The following is a 12,326-nucleotide window of genomic DNA, read 5'->3' as shown; positions in this document are numbered from 1 at the left end:
ACAGTTGCCATGGTGACGGTAGCGTAGTAGCGGTCAGCGCTCCGCTGCTGCTTTGAAGCCAGTCACCGCGGTTCGACGCGGGTGGGTGAGTGAATGAATGGGTGAATAAGTTTGTGAATGGGTGAATGAGTGGGTGAGTTAGTGGGTGGGTAAATGAGTGAGTGGGCGAGTGAGTGAGTGGGTGAGTAAGTGGGTGAATGAGTGGTTGGGTGAGTGGGTGGTTGGGTGAATGGGTGGGTAAGTGAGTGGGTGAGTGAGTGGGCGAGTGAATGGGTGGGCGAGTGAATGGGTGGGCGAGTGAGTGGATGGGTGAGTGAGCGGCTGGGTGTGTTGTTGTGACCTGCACCGTGATGGTGCATGAGACGATCCAGTCGTTGCCGGGTGTGGACCGAGTCCTCGACACGGGCGGTGGAATCAACGCGTGAATGGCCACGTGACCGGTCACCACGTCAGTAGCAATAGAAGAGTGACAGGGAAGCGTCCGCACGGGCGGAGTGAACCAGCGAGTCGGCTGAATGTGGGTCGCGTCGCTTTCAAGAGCCCGCCTCTGTGACTAATAAGACAAATTAATGAGCGGCGCATTGCCTGGAAATTAATTTCGTCCATAATTAATTTAGCGGGACGAGTGTGGAATCGCAGTGGGGGGGGGGGGGTGCTAATTGGCTTAGGGTGGTTCACCAGCAGGGGACTGCGGCATTAGTGAGTGGCTGAGTGGGTGACTGAGTGGGTGGCTGAGTGGGTGACTGAGTGGGTGGGTAGCTGAGTGAGTGGCTGAGTGAGCGGGTGACTGAGTGGGTGGCTGAGTGATCGTGTGAGTGGGTGACTGAGTGGGTGACTGAGTGATCGTGTGAGTGGTGACTGAGTGGGTGGCTGAGTGAGTTGCTGAGTGATCGTGTGAGTGGGTGACTGAGTGGGTGACTGAGTAGGTGGGTAGCTGAGTGAGTGGCTGAGTGAGCCTGTGAGTGGGTGGGTAGCTGAGTGAGTGGCTGAGTGGGTGACTGAGTGGGTGGCTAAGTGATCGTGTGAGTGGGGACTGAGTGGGTGGCTGAGTGGGTGGGTAGCTGAGTGGGTGACTGAGTGGGTGGCTGAATGAGCGTGTGAGTGGGTGAGTGGCTGAGTGGGTAACTGGGCGTTGTTGTAATTGCCGAACGCGTCTCACCTCTCTCTGATTTGTGAATGAGTTATAGGAGCCAATTTGATACTTTAATTATTATTGATATTTGGCAGCACAGCTGTCGCGCTGAATGTGAAATTGCAATGTGGGTCTCTGCCAAAGCTATCAATGCCACCACAATGCTTCCTTCATTCTGATAGATCATGTCACTGATTAATCGTCGATACCCGATCTACAAAAGACAAAGATCCCCCGTATAGCCTGAACAGACTGTTGGGGCAAGTGCTGTTAGCGAGCACCTATGAAGGCCAGCACGGCACACGAGGGGGTGGGTGGCCTGCACCACGCCCGGCCGCCTTTGTCTCCCCAGTGGCCATGTTTACACATCGCACCAGGTACTCATTTGAGGCTGCACCGACCTAGGGGAGGCCCAGGACCGGTTCAAATAATCGTCACTGGTGTTGGCCGTGAGTGGAAATCAAACCCGGGTGGCCAGGTTCCTAGCGCAGCGTGCTAACCACTACACTACCGCTCCCCACTCACAGTCTCTGTGTGAGTCTATGGATCTCTGTGTGAGTCTATGGGCCTATGTGTGAGTCTATGGGTCTCTGTGTGAGTTGGTGCGTCTCTGTGTGAGTCTATGGATCTCTGTGTGAGTCTATGGGCCTATGTGCGAGTCTAGGGGTCTCTGTGTGAGTTGGTGCGTCTCTGTGTGAGTCTATGGGTCTCTGTGTGAGTATTGGTCTATGTGTGAGTCAATGGGTCTCTGTGTGAGTATATGGGTCTCTGTGTGAGTTGGTGCGTCTCTGTGTGAGTCTATGGGTCTCTGTGTGAGTCTATGGATCTCTGTGTGAGTCTATGGGCCTATGTGTGAGTCTATGGGTCTCTGTGTGAGTCTATGGCCTATGTGTGAGTATATGGGTCTCTGTGTGAGTCTATGGGCCTATGTGTGAGTCTATGGGTCTCTGTGTGAGTCTATGGATCTCTGTGTGAGTCTATGGGCCTATGTGTGATTCTATGGGTCTCTGCGTGAGTTGGTGCGTCTCTGTGTGAGTCTATGGATCTCTGTGTGAGTCTATGGGCCTATGTGCGAGTCTATGGGTCTCTATGTGAGTTGGTGCGTCTCTGTGTGAGTCTATGGGTCTCTGTGTGAGTATTGGTCTATGTGTGAGTCAATGGGTCTCTGTGTGAGTATATGGGTCTCTGTGTGAGTTGGTGCGTCTCTGTGTGAGTCTATGGGTCTCTGTGTGAGTCTATGGATCTCTGTGTGAGTCTATGGGCCTATGTGTGAGTCTATGGGTCTCTGTGTGAGTCTATGGCCTATGTGTGAGTATATGGGTCTCTGTGTGAGTCTATGGGTCTCTGTGTAAGTCTATGGGTCTATGTGTGAGTCTATGGGTCTCTGTGTGAGTCTATGGGCCTATGTGTGAGTCTATGGGTCTCTGTGTGAGTTGGTGCGTCTCTGTGTGAGTCTATGGATCTCTGTGTGAGTCTATGGGCCTATGTGCGAGTCTATGGGTCTCTGTGTGAGTTGGTGCGTCTCTGTGTGAGTCTATGGGTCTCTGTGTGAGTATTGGTCTATGTGTGAGTCTATGGGTCTCTGTGTGAGTATATGGGTCTCTGTGTGAGTTGGTGCGTCTCTGTGTGAGTCTATGGGTCTCTGTGTGAGTCTATGGATCTCTGTGTGAGTCTATGGGCCTATGTGTGAGTCTATGGGTCTCTGTGTGAGTCTATGGCCTATGTGTGAGTATATGGGTCTCTGTGTGAGTCTATGGGTCTCTGTGTAAGTCTATGGGTCTATGTGTGAGTCTATGGGTCTCTGTGTGAGTCTATGGGTCTCTGTGTGAGTCTATGGGTCTATGTGTGAGTCTATGGGTCTCTGTGTGAGTCTATGGGTCTCTGTGTGAGTCTATGCGTCTCTGTGTGAGTCTATGGGTCTCTCTGTGAGTCTATGGGTCTTTGTTGAGCCTATGGGTCTATGTGTGAGTATATGGGTCTTTGTGTAAGTCTATGGGTCTCTGTGTGAGTCTGTGGGTCTATGTGTGAGTCTGTGGGTCTATGTGTGAGTCTATGGGTCTCTATGTGAGTCTATGGGTCTCTGTGTGAGTCTATTGGTCTATGTGTGAGTCTATGGGTCTCTGTGTGAGTCTATGGGTCTCTGTGTGAGTCTATTGGTCTATGATTAGAGGGAGACACGCAAACTTCAAATATACAGCAGGCGTCAGGATCGGGATCGAACCCACGACCTCCTGTAGACCAGGCGAGGTAGTTAACTTATCCTAGCCACGCGTAGCCCCCCGTTCCATATTCCGAGCCCCCCTATCTGTGCCAGGGACCGCCAACTCCGCCGCTTGTCTCGATTCCACCCCCATCACCACCCCATCACCACCCCCAGCACCACCCCCATCACCACCCCCATCACCACCCCCATCACCACCCCCCTCCACCACCCCTATCACCACCCCCAGCACCCCCATCACCACCTCCATCACCACCCCCATCCACCACCCCCATCACCACCCCCATCCACCACCCCCATCACCACCCCCCTCCACCACCCCCATCACCACCCCCAGCACCCCCATCACCACCCCCATCACCACCCCCAGCACCACCCCCATCACCACCCCCCTCCACCACCCCCATCACCACCCCCATCACCACCCCCAGCACCACCCCCCTCCACCACCCCCATCACCACCCCCATCACCACCCCCATCACCACCCCCAGCACCACCCCCCTCCACCACCCCCATCACCACCCCCATCACCACCCCCCTCCACCACCCCCATCACCACCCCCAGCACCACCCCCATCACCACCCCCATCACCACCCCATCACCACCCCACTCCACCACCCCCATCACCACCCCCAGCACCACCCCCCTCCACCACCCCCATCATCCCCACCCCCATCACCACCCCCATCACCACCCCCATCACCACCCCCATCACCCCCATCACCACCCCCATCACCACCCCCCTCCACCACCCCCATCACCACCCCCAGCACCACCCCCATCACCACCCCCATCACCACCCCCATCACCACCCCCCTCCACCACCCCCATCACCACCCCCATCACCACCCCCCTCCACCACCCCCATCACCACCCCCATCACCACCCCCATCACCACCCCCATCACCACCCCCATCACCACCCCCATCACCACCCCCCTCCACCACCCCCATCACCACCCCCAGCACCACCCCCCTCCACCACCCCCATCACCACCCCCATCACCACCCCCATCACCACCCCCATCACCACCCCCCTCACCACCCCCATCACCACCCCCAGCACCACCCCCCCCACCACCCCCATCACCACCCCCATCACCACCCCCATCACCACCCCCATCACCACCCCCATCACCACCCCCAGCACCCCCATCACCACCCCCATCACCACCCCCCTCCACCACCCCCATCACCACCCCCATCACCACCCCCATCACCACCCCCATCACCACCCCCAGCACCCCCATCACCACCCCCATCACCACCCCCATCACCACCCCCATCACCACCCCCATCACCACCCCCATCACCACCCCCATCACCACCCCCATCACCACCCCCATCACCACCCCCATCAACACCCCCAACACCCCCATCACCACCCCCATCACCACCCCCATCACCACCCCCACCACCACCCCCATCACCACCCCCATCACCACCCCCATCATCACCCCCATCACCACCCCCATCACCACCCCCATCACCACCCCCATCACCACCCCCATCACCACCCACAGCACCACCCCCCTCCACCACCCCCATCACCACCCCAGCACCCCCATCACCACCCCATCACCACCCCATCACCACCCCCATCACCACCCCCATCACCACCCCCATCACCACCCCCATCACCACCCCCATCACCACCCCATCACCACCCCCAACACCCCCATCACCACCCCCATCACCACCCCCAACACCCCCATCACCACCCCCATCACCACCCCCATCACCACCCCCATCACCACCCCCATCACCACCCCCATCACCACCCCCATCACCACCCCCACCACCACCCCCATCACCACCCCCACCACCACCCCCATCCACCACCCCCATCACCACCCCCATCACCACCCCCATCACCACTCCCATCACCACCCCCATCACCACCCCCATCACCACCCCCCTCCACCACCCCCACCACCACCCCCATCACCACCCCCAGCACCACCCCCACCACCACCCCCACCACCACCCCCATCACCACCCCCAGCACCCCCCACGTGATGGGCGCGGTGGCTGCTGGGGCTCGGGGTGACGCCGCGGGTTCTAACAAATCGCCTAAAACGTCACCAACCTCCTGCAACCATCACAAGCCACCCCTGGGGGGGCGGGGGGGGATAAGGGGGTTAAGGGGGTTGCTGCCGAACCGAGAGGAGAGCGATGTTGACGTCTCTCTCAAATCCTCGGCTTGGTGACCTCTCCCTAGGGCTACAGCAGCAGAGGTCACGGTATAGGAGAGGGGGGGGGGTAGAGAAAGCATCTGGATCTGAGTGGGGGGCGAGGAGGAGAAGGAGGGGGGGTGTATGGGTGGGTGTGGGGTAAACTTTCATCAGATGCGAATGGCTAGCGGTGTTGGTGGCCGTGTTTCGAGTGTGTGTGTTGAGCTTCTTTCGCACCGTACGTCGTGTTCAGTTTGTTGTGCTCCCCCCCCCCCCCCCCCCCCGATTCGCACGGACGAGAGGACTCTAGCCGCCCCGATGCCACGCATATAAAGGATTTAGAGGTAAAAACTTTGTTTTTACGGGTTAATTTTTTCCTGCGCGGTATTTCTCGCCGCTCCTGTCGCCGCTCGTTCGGCGTTTTGTCGTTCCGGTGACGCGCCGCGTGTCGGCGAGGACTCTGATCGCGATCTCGGCAGGTCTCCTCGCGGTTCAACAAAACCAGCTTGAAACCTGAGTGGCTGTCCCGTGGAAACATTCCACCACGCCGGAGGAATTTCCGTCTGAGAACGGAACTGCTCAATATCAATAGCGATAATTTCGATGATGATGACGATGATGATGATAAGATCATCATCGTCATCATCATCCTCTTTGGCATGTCAAAACATTCAACACATTCGTTCATAACGCTGTGCGGCCTTAAACGGAAGAATACATAACAGGCGACGTTTCGGGCAATGCCCCTTCTCCATAGCACACAGAGAGGTCAGATGAGAGAGAGAGATTTGAATGGTGGTACGAGTTGGAGGTTGTACGCATTTACACCAAGAAGATTGATGATAATTACACTCGAAATGTTTCCCGATTACCAGATGTTATTTTCAAATGGCGCATGAATAGTTACCTCTGTATGTTGAACTTCTTTCGTACCGTACGTAGTCAACTGTGCTATTGAGTAACACGAATCACGAATTATAAATAAACGAATTTACATTAAAAGTTTCATTATAAAATGTTGTCATTCCAGGTCTCACACAGGGTGTGTTTGTATGAGTCTCAGGATCATGTTTGTATATGCAACTCTGTGGCTCTCCATGTAACCCGATGGCTACTCTTTGTTGTTTTTCGGTAAAGTCACGGAGGTAAAAAATTAAAATAAATGAAATGAAAATAACTAAATTAAGCGGTTGTGCGTTCGCTACGTTGTCCCCGCCTGAAGATGGACGCTTGTGTTGCACCCGAAACGTCGTGATTTTATTTAGTTGTTTTCATTTATGTGATTTTTAACCTACGTGACTTTACCGAAAAAACCCAAAGAGTATGAATCCTTGCAGTCACGAAAGCTTCAAATCTAGAACGCTATGGCTCTACATGTGACGCTATGGCTCTACATGTGACGCTATGGCTCTACATGTGACACTATGGCTCTACATGTAATGCTATGACTCTACATGTGACGCTATGGCTCTACATGTGACGCTATGACTCTACATGTGACGCTATGACTCTACATGTGACGCTATGTCTCTACATGTGACGCTATGGCTCTACATGTGACGCTATGGCTCTACATGTGACACTATGGCTCTACATGTGACACTATGGCTCTACATGTGATGCTATGGCTCTACATGTGACACTATGGCTCTACATGTGACACTATGGCTCTACATGTGACACTATGGCTCTACATGTGACGCTACGACTCTACATGTGACGCTATGACTCTACATGTGACACTATGGCTCTACATGTGACGCTACGACTCTACAAGTGACGCTATGACTCTACATGTGACGCTATGGCTCTACATGTGACGCTACGACTCTACATGTGACGCTATGACTCTACATGTGACACTATGGCTCTACATGTGACGCTACGACTCTACAAGTGACGCTATGACTCTACATGTGACGCTATGGCTCTACATGTGACGCTACGACTCTACATGTGACGCTATGACTCTACATGTGACGCTATGGCTCTACATGTGACACAATGGCTCTACATGTGACGCTATGGCTCTACATGTGACGCTATGGCTCTACATGTGACACTATGACTCTACATGTGACACTATGTCTCTACATGTGACACTATGGCTCTACATGTGACACTATGGCTCTACATGTGACGCTATGTCTCTACATGTGACGCTATGGCTCTACATGTGACGCTATGGCTCTACATGTGACACTATGGCTCTACATGTGACACTATGGCTCTACATGTGATGCTATGGCTCTACATGTGACACTATGGCTCTACATGTGACACTATGGCTCTACATGTGACACTATGGCTCTACATGTGACGCTACGACTCTACATGTGACGCTATGACTCTACATGTGACGCTACGACTCTACAAGTGACGCTATGACTCTACATGTGACGCTATGGCTCTTCATGTGACGCTACGACTCTACATGTGACGCTATGACTCTACATGTGACGCTATGGCTCTACATGTGACACAATGGTTCTACATGTGACGCTATGGCTCTACATGTGACGCTATGGCTCTACATGTGACGCTATGGCTCTACATGTGACACTATGGTTCTACATGTGACGCTGTGGCTCTACATGTGACGCTATGTCTCTACATGTGACACTATGACTCTACATGTGACACTATGTCTCAACATGTGACACTATGACTCTACATGTGACACTATGACTCTACATGTGACGCTATGGCTCTACATGTGACACTATGGCTCTACATGTGACACTATGGCTCTACATGTGACGCTATGGCTCTACATGTGACGCTATGGCTCTACATGTGACACTATGACTCTACATGTGACACTATGTCTCTACATGTGACACTATGACTCTACATGTGACGCTATGTCTCTACATGTGACACTATGGCTCTACATGTGACGCTATGGCTCTACATGTGACGCTATGGCTCTACATGTGACGCTATGGCTCTACATGTGACACTATGGCTCTACATGTGACGCTGTGTCTCTACATGTGACGCTATGGCTCTACATGTGACACTATGGCTCTACATGTGACGCTGTGGCTCTACACGTAACGCTATGTCTTTACATGTGACACTATGGCTCTACATGTGACACTATGGCTCTACATGTGACGCTATGTCTCTACATGTGACGCTATGGCTCTACATGTGACACTATGTCTTTACATGTGACACTATGGCTCTACATGTGACACTATGTCTCTACATGTGACACTATGGCTCTACATGTGACACTATGTCTCTACATGTGACACTATGACTCTACATGTGACACTATGTCTCTACATGTGACGCTATGTCTCTACATGTGACACTATGGCTCTACATGTGACACTATGTCTCTACATGTGACACTATGTCTCTACATGTGACACTATGACTCTACATGTGACACTATGACTCTACATGTGACACTATGACTCTACATGTGACACTATGTCTCTACATGTGACACTATGTCTCTACATGTGACACTATGACTCTACATGTGACACTATGACTCTACATGTGACACTATGTCTCTACATGTGACACTATGACTCTACATGTGACACTATGTCTCTACATGTGACACTATGGCTCTACATGTGATGCTATGGCTCTACATGTGACACTATGGCTCTACATGTGACGCTATGACTCTACATGTGACACTATGGCTCTACATGTGACGCTATGACTCTACATGTGACACTATGTCTCTACATGTGACGCTATGACTCTACATGTGACACTATGGCTCTACATGTGACGCTGTGGCTCTACATGTGACGCTACGTCTCTACATGTGACACTATGACTCTACATGTGACACTATGACTCTACATGTGACACTATGTCTCTACATGTGACACTATGTCTCTACATGTGACACTGTGGCTCTACATGTGACACTATGACTCTACATGTGACACTATGGCTCTACATGTGACACTATGGCTCTACATGTGACACTATGGCTCTACATGTGACACTATGACTCTACATGTGACGCTATGACTCTACATGTGACACTATGATTCTACATGTGACACTATGACTCTACATGTGACGCTATGTCTCTACATGTGACACTATGGCTCTACATGTGACGCTATGTCTCTACATGTGACACTATGACTCTACATGTGACACTATGTCTCTACAAGTGACACTATGATTCTACATGTGACACTATGACTCTACATGTGACACTATGTCTCTACATGTGACACTATGGCTCTACATGTGACGCTATGTCTCTACATGTGACACTATGGCTCTACATGTGACACTATGATTCTACATGTGACACTATGACTCTACATGTGACACTATGTCTCTACATGTGACACTATGGCTCTACATGTGACGCTATGTCTCTACATGTGACACTATGACTCTACATGTGACACTATGTCTCTACATGTGACACTATGGCTCTACATGTGACACTATGGCTCTACATGTGACACTATGGCTCTACATGTGACACTATGGCTCTACATGTGACACTATGGCTCTACATGTGACACTATGTCTCTACATGTGACACTATGGCTCTACATGTGACACTATGTCTCTACATGTGACACTATGGCTCTACATGTGACACTATGGCTCTACATGTGACACAATGGCTCTACATGTGACACTATGGCTCTACATGTGACACTATGGCTCTACATGTGACACTATGGCTCTACATGTGACACTATGGCTCTACATGTGACACTATGACTCTACATGTGACACTATGGCTCTACATGTGACACTATGGCTCTACATGTGACACTATGGCTCTACATGTGACGCTATGGCTCTACATGTGACGCTATGGCTCTACATGTGATGCTATGGCTCTACATGTGATGCTATGAGTGGGATACGATTTGGAGCCACAGGCGAGGAATGGGTGGTTGTTGGTGGTGGTGGTTGTTGGTGGTGGTGGTGGTTGTTGGTGGTGGTGGTTGTTGGTGGTGGTGGTGATTGTTGGTGGTGGTGGTTGTTGGTGGTGGTGGTGGAGGCGAGGAATGGGTGGTTGGTGGTGGTGGTGGTTGGTGGTGGTGGTTGTTGGTGGTGGTGGTTGTTGGTGGTTATTGTTGGTGGTGGTGGTTGTTGGTGGTGGTGGCGGTTGTTGGTGGTGGCGGTGGAGGCGAGGAATGGGTGGTGGTTGTTGTTGTTGGTGGTTGTTGTTGTTGGTCGTGGTTGGTGGTGGTGGTGGTGGTTGTTGGTGGTGGTGGTGGAGGCGAGGAATGGGTGGTTGTTGGTGGTGGTGGTTGTTGGTGGTGGTGGTGGCTGTTGCTGGTGGTGGTTGTGTGGTGGTGGTTGTTGGTGGTGGAGGCGAGGAATGGGTGGTGGTTGTTGGTGGTGGTTGTTGGTGCTGCTGCTGGTGGTGGTTGTTGGTGGTGGTGGTGGTGGAGGCGAGGGCGAGGAATGGGTGGTTGTTGGTGGTGGTGGTTGTTGTTGGTGGTGGTTGTTGGTGGTGCTGCTGGTGGTGGTTGTTGGTGGTGGTGGTGGTTGTTGGTGGTGGTGGAGGCGAGGGCGATATTACTCCTGGAGTAGTAATCACGGCGAGGCAGACGGGGACATCTGGCGCCTGGCTCCTGCTGGATGCACGCAGCGTATCGACTCACAAAGACAAAAGATCCCTCCCCCCCGGATAGCCTCGTCACGGGACGATGGGGCAAGAGCTGTGAGCTGTGAAGGCCGGCACGGCACACGTGGGGGTGGTGGTGGTGGGGGGGGTGGTGTGGCTCTCACCACTCCCGGCCGCGCCAGTGTATGTACGGTAGACTTCTTTCGCACCGTACGTCGCGGCAGTATGTATACGTTGAATAACAACATATACATAACATATACATGACATATACACAACATATACACAACATATACACACCATATACATAGCATACACACAGCATACACAGCATATACATAGCATGTACACAGCATACACACAACATATACACAACATATACAAAGCATATACACAGCATACACACAGCATATACACAGCATATACACAGCATACACACAGCATATACACAACACTTACACAGCATATACACAACATATACATAGCATATACATAACATACACACAGCATACACACAGCATACACACAGCATACACACAGCATATACACAACATATACAAAGCATATACACAGCATACACACAGCATATACACAGCATATACACAGCATACACACAGCATATACACAACACTTACACAGCATATACACAACATATACATAGCATACACACAGCATACACACAGCATACACACAGCATACACACAGCATACACACAGCATATACACAACATATACACAGCATACACACAGCATATACACAGCATACACACAGCATACACACATCATACACGCAGCATATACACAACATATACACAGCATATAGACAGCATACACACAGCATATACACAGCATACACACATCATACACACATCATACACACAGCATATACATAGCATATACACAGCATACACACAGCATATACACAACACATACATAGCATACACACAGCATATACACAGCATACACACAGCATATACACAACATACACACAGCATATACACAACACTTATACAGCATACACACAGCATACACACATCATACACACAGCATATACACAACATATACATAGCATATACACAGCATACACACATCATATACACAGCATACACACAGTATATACACAACACTTACACAGGATATACACAGCATATACACAACATGTACACAGCATACACACAGAATATACACAGCACATACACACAGCATACACAC

At 51.5% G+C, this 12,326-nt stretch overlaps 1 pseudogene; it reads left to right on the top strand.

Annotated features, from left to right (window-relative positions):
- Nucleotides 1–350: 350 nt before the first annotated feature.
- Nucleotides 351–5,373, top strand: LOC133357032 (basic proline-rich protein-like; annotated as a pseudogene).
- The last annotated feature ends 6,953 nt before the right edge of the window (nucleotides 5,374–12,326 follow it).

This window comes from Lethenteron reissneri, chromosome 56, assembly GCF_015708825.2.
Source record: "Lethenteron reissneri isolate LAM-NWPU_2019-01 chromosome 56, ASM1570882v1, whole genome shotgun sequence".
Taxonomy (NCBI): domain Eukaryota; kingdom Metazoa; phylum Chordata; class Hyperoartia; order Petromyzontiformes; family Petromyzontidae; genus Lethenteron; species Lethenteron reissneri.
The sequence above is the reverse complement of the archived record's forward strand: the minus strand, read 5'-3'. Positions and strand labels throughout refer to the sequence as shown.